The sequence below is a fragment of the Phycodurus eques genome, chromosome 8 (genome assembly GCF_024500275.1).
Source record: "Phycodurus eques isolate BA_2022a chromosome 8, UOR_Pequ_1.1, whole genome shotgun sequence".
Classification (NCBI taxonomy): domain Eukaryota; kingdom Metazoa; phylum Chordata; class Actinopteri; order Syngnathiformes; family Syngnathidae; genus Phycodurus; species Phycodurus eques.
The window spans coordinates 17674046-17682922 of record NC_084532.1 but is presented as its reverse complement, the minus strand read 5'-3'; positions in this window follow the sequence as shown (position 1 = coordinate 17682922).

The following is an 8877-nucleotide window of genomic DNA, read 5'->3' as shown; positions in this document are numbered from 1 at the left end:
TGTCTTCCATACCAGTACTGTGAAAACCCTCATCTATGACAGTTGACTGTACCTCTCTCTGCTTACCAGTATGTCTTTTTTCTTTTAATCTTGTGTCATCTTCTGTAAAGGTTGAAAAAAGTAACAGGCCAAAATTTGAAAATGTAAGGAGTACAAAGTCATATTTTAATAAATACTCATGTAAAGTAGGCTACAAATCCAAGATAAATAGGTTTATGTACTTTGTTAGTTCTCCCAACACTCCAAAGAAAGTTCTGGTGCCTTTGCGTATTTCAGCCATGAGGAGGCAGAATAGTAGCTGTCGTGTGACACAGTCGGTGGAGTCGCCTTCAAGGCCCTTTGTTTTGGCTTGCAAGTGTTCACCGTAGAAGGACATGATGGTGCAAAGAGCAACTGGCTCAAGTGAAGACAGCGCAAAGGCCTGATGCCATGCTAGGTTCAGATATGGTTATGGAAAGAAAAAACAAAACTCACCATCAGGTTTGTTGTCACTGTGCAGGCAGCCATGGAGGTTGGGTATGTTTCTGATTTGCCTTGGAAAGAATGTTTCCCATCAAGGGAAAATGAATCAATTTGAACAAGCTGAAAAAAAAGCATCCATAGATATGCCATGTCCAGTTAAGTGTTTTATACATTGCCCAGAAGAACCTGCTCACCTGCTTTGCCAGAAAACCAACAGCTTTCCAAGTGGTCCGGTGATAAGACTTGGGACTACTGTCTGCTCAGCACGGGATAGTTCTTTGCATTTTACACAATCCAGTATGAATAAGGCCTGCTGGAGTTTTCATTTTTGTAAGTAACTGTAGGAACCTTAGTTACCCTCGCCAAAAATAATTCTGGTTAGAAATGAACTGAAATCAAATGAAACTTGTAAGACGATATGCTATACGCGTTGTTATTACTTTATCTCAGTATTTTCTGTTATAATTGAAAATGTTTTGAGCTGCTTACGTCATTGAAGTGTCATACAGTCAGGGGTGTTGAACCCACTCTGCTCTCTGTGAATCGTGGATTAGGACAACATTGAAATCTGAGCATTTTCGACCTGCAATCGGTGGATTACAAAGTCTTGCCTCACTTTGGCTGATCTTCAAAGTCTGAACCTTTCGACTGTGAAGTCTTAAGTTGACTGCCCTTAACTGAACTGTATGCTGGCCTTGATTTGACCTGTCACAGTTGATCTCAAATGTATTATTAAAATCCTTTCCTGGTGTTATTATGGTACATCTACCTCACAGTTCTGAGGACCGTGGTTCAAATCCCGGCTGCGCCTGTGTGGAGTTTGCATGTTCTCCTCGTGCCTGCGTGGGTTTTCTTCGGGTATTCCGGTTTCCTCCCACGTCCCAAAAACATGCATGGTAGGTTGATTGAAGTCTAAATTGCCCGTAGGTGTGAATTTGAGTGCGAATGGTTGTTTGTTTTTATGTGCCCTGCGATTGGCTGGCGACCAGTTCAGGGTCGCCCGAAGATATCTAGGATAGGCTCCAGCACGCCCGTGACCATAGTGAGGATAAGTGGTACAGAAAATGGATGGATGGATGACTGTTACATTATAAATGAAACACTGAATGACTACCTCCCAAGTCTTTACTGAAGCAACGTTTTCGTATAGGTCTTCATGAGATTGTACAGGTGTACCTATTCAAAATCGCAACACAGTATTGTATATATATTTATTGTAACTATTACATATTCATCACAGGCAAACAAAATTGCATTCGTTGCAGGCTGCTGATGTGCTACACGAGAAATGTGTTCATGCCGCTCAGCATCAACTTTGTTTATGGGCACCTAGAAAAGGCTTTAGCAGCTTGACATTAGAAATCCTTCATTGATCGCCTGACATGAATTCATGCAGAAGTGGTTATGGGCCTTCGCTACTGATGTTTATCCTCGCCGGCTTTGAAGGCCTTAACATGTGGGCAAAGGTCAGTTTGTGGCAAACTCACTACAAAACTCCACAACCACAAAGGAAATCTATGGTGGTTGTGTGAGACCTGCAAACTCACTGCCGTCCCTCTTTCAGTAAACAGAGAGCTTTGGTTGCCTGGCACCGCACTACTTTGTGCTGGACACACTTTGGCTCCCAGGGAATGTAAATCCTCTCTCACCCTGTAGTCTGTAATCTTAGCTCAAATGCAGCTCAGTTGTGTGGAAATTCATCGTTACATTCACAAGTGTGCACAAAAACAAAAAAGCTGAGAAAATGGATGAAAGATGTGAATTTGGAGACCTGATGAATAATTACATAGAATACTGTCACAGAATTTAACAAACACAAGACTCAGTTTGGAATATTTAGAAAGGGGGGCGGGGGGGGGGGGGGGACAATACGCAGACAGAAGTTTGCCCGACCACTGCTGCCCTCTGTTGACGCCCCTCCCTGAGTGGAGGCCTGAAAAAGAGTGCTTGGGAAGACGTTTCACTCTGGAAATACATCAAGCTCTACATGACTAATTTCAGATAGAGCTGTCATTAATTTTAGTAATAGCTTTCCATGGCATTCCATCAGGATCTCTATTGCCAGAAAGGTTTGAGTTGCATCAGTGACCCCTCCTGAAAATGGTACAACATAATTTCTTCAGCTTCAAGGTTGTACACAATCTGTTTCTGTTCTGCCATTTCCCAGCTGACAATGGGCCAGTGATGGGGTACACCCAGTACTCGTCGCCAATTGCAAGGCACATATTGACGCACAACCATTTACATTCGCAACTATGTGGACAATTTAGAATACCCAATAAACCTAACATGCATATTTTAGGAAAGTGGGAGGTAGTTCGAGTACCAATGGCAAAACCCACATAAGCAATCATATATCTGCATAATAAGAATAAGAATAATGAGAATGAAGCAAACGTACTCACTCTTTGCCAAACCCTGACAAACAAATACAGCAGAAACAGTAAAGTTAGGCTGCTTGGTAAAATGTCATTCAATTCAATTGTTTATTTCAAACTCAAGGTTCATAAAATAAACAAATATATAAAAATCTTCCTCAAGAACTGTACACCATCTTATGATAGGGGATGAGGATGTAAAATAACTTGATGTTAAAAAAAAAAAAAAATATATATATTCACCAGACAATATATTCCAAGAGGATTCCAGCCAGCCTTAAAGATCATAACTACCTAATGTGACGCCACACGTTCTATTGGTTTGGACTTTGATTTGACTTTTTACAAAGTAGGTTCCACTGTACTTACTGTATACCGTACTAATGGAATCTCATTTCTTAAAGCTCCCAACATTGTGAGTAGAGTCATAACATCTAGGTCATTCACACTCAATGTTGACGAACACTTTTACACTCTCAAGCTACCATTAAAAACTATTGATTCCAGCCTATGGTCTGAATGTTTGCAAGTGTAAAGCAATAAGGTAACCTTAAACCAAAACCATTAGCACCTTGTGTTTTGTGAGACAAAACCCATCTATTATTTATAGCCAGGCATGTGAAATGCACATTTTTAACAACAACTACCACCAAGGACAGCCCTCTGGCCCAAGCCTTGTCTGCCATAAGTGGGTCGGGTGAGAGGAATGCCTTCAGATCAGTGGGTGCGTGTGTCACAAAGCATGCTTGTCTCTAGCTAACAGGGTGAAAGAGGGGCAGTTGAAAGGACCCCTTTCACTCCGATACTCAATTAAGACCTAATTGGTTCGGCCCGGGGTCCACATGGCCCCATGTAGCACAGCGACACCCCATGCTTCTGTGCACTTGTTTGCTATTTTATAACTCCACCCCCTGGAAATATGCCCTTTGATGGGAATAAGCGAGGTCTTAAGCGTCCGGCTGAGAGGCTATTTTCCTCATGAACAGGGGTCGGAGAGCAGACTTTCTTATGGTTCATTTGACTAACAGATGATGTCGGCACTGATAACTTGACCTAGACAGATCACAAAAGTCAAGTGTGGTTATGAACTCGCATGAACTATGGAGCCACTTGTCTTTGAAATATGCGGGTATAGCGATGAATGTGTATTCATGCATCCAAGTGTAGTTGACATTTGTATGAGCTGCATCAGCAGTGCGGAGGAGGAAGAGGTTCTTTATGGCTAATAATGTAGAACATTATTGGAAGGAAAGCACCATCTCACCACGTCCCTTCTGAGGTCTATACAGTTAATCTGGATTGTAAACTTCATCAAATAGATATGAGAGAAAGCAATTTAGCATGATAACTAAAGGCAAAATAAAATGCATCCTTAATTGTTTTCGTCTTGTCTTTCAACATTCACTATTTGTGCAAAAATATTGAGACACACCACTTAATGCATTAATGAATCAGGTATTTGAATTGATGTGAGCAGAGTGTAGCTCTCTACACCCCGCAATTTATTTTGTAACATCTGTCAGCAATTGCATCATAACCACCAGTGAGTCTGTTCAATTACTGTATATCACTCAGTCTCAAACCAGTTACACCAAGTACCACCCACCATCATGACAAACATTAAAATACAGTAGTGTACCATGAAAATAATATTGTTGCAAGTCACTGTAACATTATGCACAGTTCAAACATTAACACTGTGCCTTAATACAGTATAGGAAAATTGTACTAAAAAGTTAAATACAACTGAACTATACTTGGGCAGTGATTCTTTCGCATACCAGTAGAAAGATCCACTGGACTGCAATATTTGTACCACACTTTTAGAATGACTGATTTATACAATTACAGTATATTGTGCAGTTACAGTAAACACACCTACAGTATGTCATAATGCTGCCTCCACTGTGTTTGACACATGATGTGAAATTCTTGGATCAGGAGGTGTGCCTTCCTTCCTCATAGTTTCTCTTCCGATCATACACGTTGACCTTTGTTTTATTTGTCCAAAGTCTCTGATTCCACAACTTTGGAGGTTTCTTGTGTTTTCAGACAGTCTAATCTGCCTTTCATTTTTGAATGGTACCAGCGGTTTGCATGTTGTTGTGAACCATCATTTATGAATGGATCTCTTTATTGTTTTTTCTTGCATCACCTACTTGAGTTGTTTTCTGCCTCTCGCCTTTTTGAAGACAGACCTAGAAATTAAAACCCCTAAAATGAAAGTCTACACACCCATTACATCAGAAATCTCCTAAATTGGGGCGCTTGTAGGTCAACATACGGCTGTAAATTTTAATTGCTAATAATATAAAATATATATACAGAATTTATATATATGCAATATTTAATCTTGCAACCTTCTTTAAAGTAGAGAAAATACAGGAATTTTAGTGAAAAATATGTTGAATGCTTTTGGACAGCAATTACTCAGACTTTCCCCAAACAGTTTCTTTCATATCTTTCGTTCATTGAGATGTGAACCCAAACACCTAGCATGCAAATGTAGTCTTAACAAACGAATGAAACTGATGACTTCATTCTCAATATTGTTTCTCCAAACATTGAGGAAATTATTGGAAAGTCACTTACTCCCAGAATTCCCCAATGGCCTCTGCTCATCCTGATCCGTGATAGATTGCATCACTTTATGGGAACACTATGCCCCAGTTAACCCCCCTTTGTTTGTCTCCCTGACGATCCCATGGAGCCCAAGGACCCCTGGATAAAAAAAATCCAAAAGCAGTACCAAGCTCTTGGGATTCCATTATCTGGGAATGGCCTAACAACTGCAGGTTGTTTCTAATGGGAAGAGAAGAAGCCATTTTGATATGTCAGCATCATAATTTGTTTTGGCCTAACAAAACAATGGGTTGTATTTGTGGCAAAGGGAGAAGTGCAATGACGGAAATCAGTGGAAATTTTGAACTTGTAGGGCACTGTCATAAAATATGTACTCGTTTTCCAAGTGCCTCTGATAACAGCTCCTGAGTCAGCTCAGGCTATTAAAATAAAAACCCAGAAGAGTTATAATCAGAGCTTTTTAAATCTCCAACATCTATCCCATCAGATTTAGATTCGATCATCCTTCTTTTTCAAATGCAACTCTAAAAAGTCAGTAAGTGCTTTAACTGCAAATGCATCCATATTCAGAAACCTTTGTGGGAAGAGTGAGAGCAGGTATTGATTGGAAAAAGACTTTGTTCACTTAATGCCCTCGCATTAGTAGGAGTAGTTTGCTACGAGAAACAAACAGATCCTGATAGAAACATTGGGGAGGTCCAACATCGATTACTGTATTTTTTCTGTAAACGGATCCCAAAGGAACCTCAATTAACAAGTAGCATTCAGGATCACTGTGATCTAGTCTTTACCAAAAACATGTGTTAGGAACTTTAATTAGTTGAACACAACATAATACGTTCACCAGGAAACAATCTAATATAATTCATCAAATAGTTCGCCTTGACAAATATAAAAATGCTCAGTTTTTAATTGATCAATGCGTTTATTATTCTGGGTATAGTGGTGTAGAATGTCTCAGCTTGATGCAGTGTAGTTTTTCCACCATTTGGAACTAAAACCACGATAATAAACATAGTTAATATAATATTCTTAATAATGTTGGGGTTAGCCACCAACATTGTTTATAGTTTATTGGATCTGATTAGGTTGTGCAGATGTACTGTACCTGTCATTTCTGATGCAAAAACAACATAATTGCAATGGAAACTATTAAATGGATCAATACAGTGGACTGCAGTTGGTCAAAGTGGCGTCAGTATCACTGAGCTCAGTTACTTGAGTTGAGGTTAGGACACAGTTCAGGGTCAGTGGCTGTCCAACTGGATTTCTTTTTCATTCATGTTCTTGTGCAGTTTGAAGGGTGAAACAAAACAATGCTGGAGGGATAAATAAGAACCAAGGGAATGAGACGCTCCTTTTAATGATTCTCAGTGAGGTGCCGATGAGACTTCCACCTGCCCAATGTGTTTGTGAGAATCCGTCTGTGTGTTAAAAAGGAAAGGAAGAAAGCAGCAGGAAGCTTCCTTCCTCCCAGCCTCATGATGAGACCTAAAGTAACTGTTCAGCTCTCTTTTTGGCCTCCTGGGAAACACCAGCGGCCTTCTGTCTTTTAGCTCCTCAGAAATGGACACAGTCAAAGCAAAAGCATTTTGAGAGCACACAAGATAGCTAATGGCATGGATGACTTGGCTACTGCTCAAAAGAATGATGAGCATGAGGAGAAAAACAACTGCTCTTGTGAATCAAACCCTTCATTTCAAGAGCTCGAAAGAATATAATGAATTCCAAACTTGCCTCCATCCACATTCTGCCTTTTCAGATGCTTTGTTTATGAATCCAAAACACAAAAGGTAAATACTGGACTGATTTAAGTTTTTCGGGACATACTGTACTGTAGCTCCACCAAGACACCTGTGCTTTATTTTGACTCGCAGCAGTGTGGCATTGGCCTTGACATGTGAAAGCCTTGAGGGGATGTGGCAGTTGCCTGTTGGAAGATGATTTGAACTGCAAAAGAGAAGAAATAAAAACGTGCCGCCGTATGAAATTACTGGACACAATTTATTTTATCTTCTTTTGGTGCAAATAATAAACATTTATTGAGAGAGAGGAAGCCGGAGTACTTCGATAAAATGCACGCAAGCATAGGGAGAACATGCAAACTCCACACAGGTTGGCCAGAGCCAAGATTTTCAACTCCAAACCTCAGATATCAAAGGCAGATGTGCTAACCACTAGACCACTGTGGTGCCAGGTTTTTGTTAATCCAAAGAAAACTGGTTTTACTGTCTGTAATGAGTACATCAATGCATATTGTTTCCCCCCTCCCCCATTCCTAATGTATGCGTGACCCCCTACACCCACCACCCCACCCACCCAAAAAACTCAACTAAACAAAAAAACGGTAGCATTGTGATTAACACTGCATGATCACAAGAGCTAAAGACACGCCATTATATTGTCATGGTAACTGGTGATCTGTCTCGTGCCCAGAATAGCAAATGAAGGTCAACACTCAACGATCTTCTGATAAACCTGCAGCGTCTGAAGAGAATTAAAATAAAATATAAAAAGTCTAAACTCCACTTGTCAGAGCGAGAAGAGACATCTATCAACTTTCACACACACAAAAAAAGTATTTCAACTCATCACAGTTATGAGTGTTGATCTTTTATTTGAATCGACCACCATTTCATCTTCCTGCCACCTATGCATAGGTTTTTGCTTTGAAACAATGTTCGTTTTCTATGCAAAATTGAATATGCAGTGAAATACACTACATTAGTTTGCCAAAGAGATGCACTATAGCTTCATATAATGAGTTTTACAGCTTTGCTCACTGCATTGCTTCCCCCCCCCCCCCATGATCTGGCTGAACTAATTTGGAAAGAAAACCACAAACTAGTGGAGCAGACGGTCCCTTTGGCATGCAGTGTTGCTTTACAGCCAGCACATATGTTAAAAGTGGAAGGAGGGCTCTGATGACGTCACATCGACACTGCAGATGGATTGTCTAACAGTGCTCGAGTTATATTCCTGAAAAATAATTTAAAGATGGAAAAAGGCCTTTCTAATGCTATACTTTAGGGAGTGCTCCCTGACTGTTTTACGGACAGTGTTTCTGGATTACAAGTGGTGTCTCCAGCCAGAGGTCATTGCAAGTGTGTGTGCATGCACGTGTATGTGTGTGTTGGCGCAGGCTGCACTTTCCATCCAACCAGTGTGGTTCAGGAAAGTGGGACGAAAAGTCAAGCAGAAATAAGAGAGGGGAAATATTTGAGGGGATCCGACAAAGGGATTTGATGGGTTGTAGAATTTTATCGTGACAGTCTTATGTAGGTCGCTCTAGTCTATACTGCACATACCCTGTGATGGGTGATATAGGCTGACCTATAGTTATAGGACAAGTGGTACACAAAATGGATAGAGTTTTGAAAAAAGATTTACAAAGTAATTTCACTGACACCTCTTGTGTATATAATTGTACAATGAAAAATTGTGCCCTGTGCAT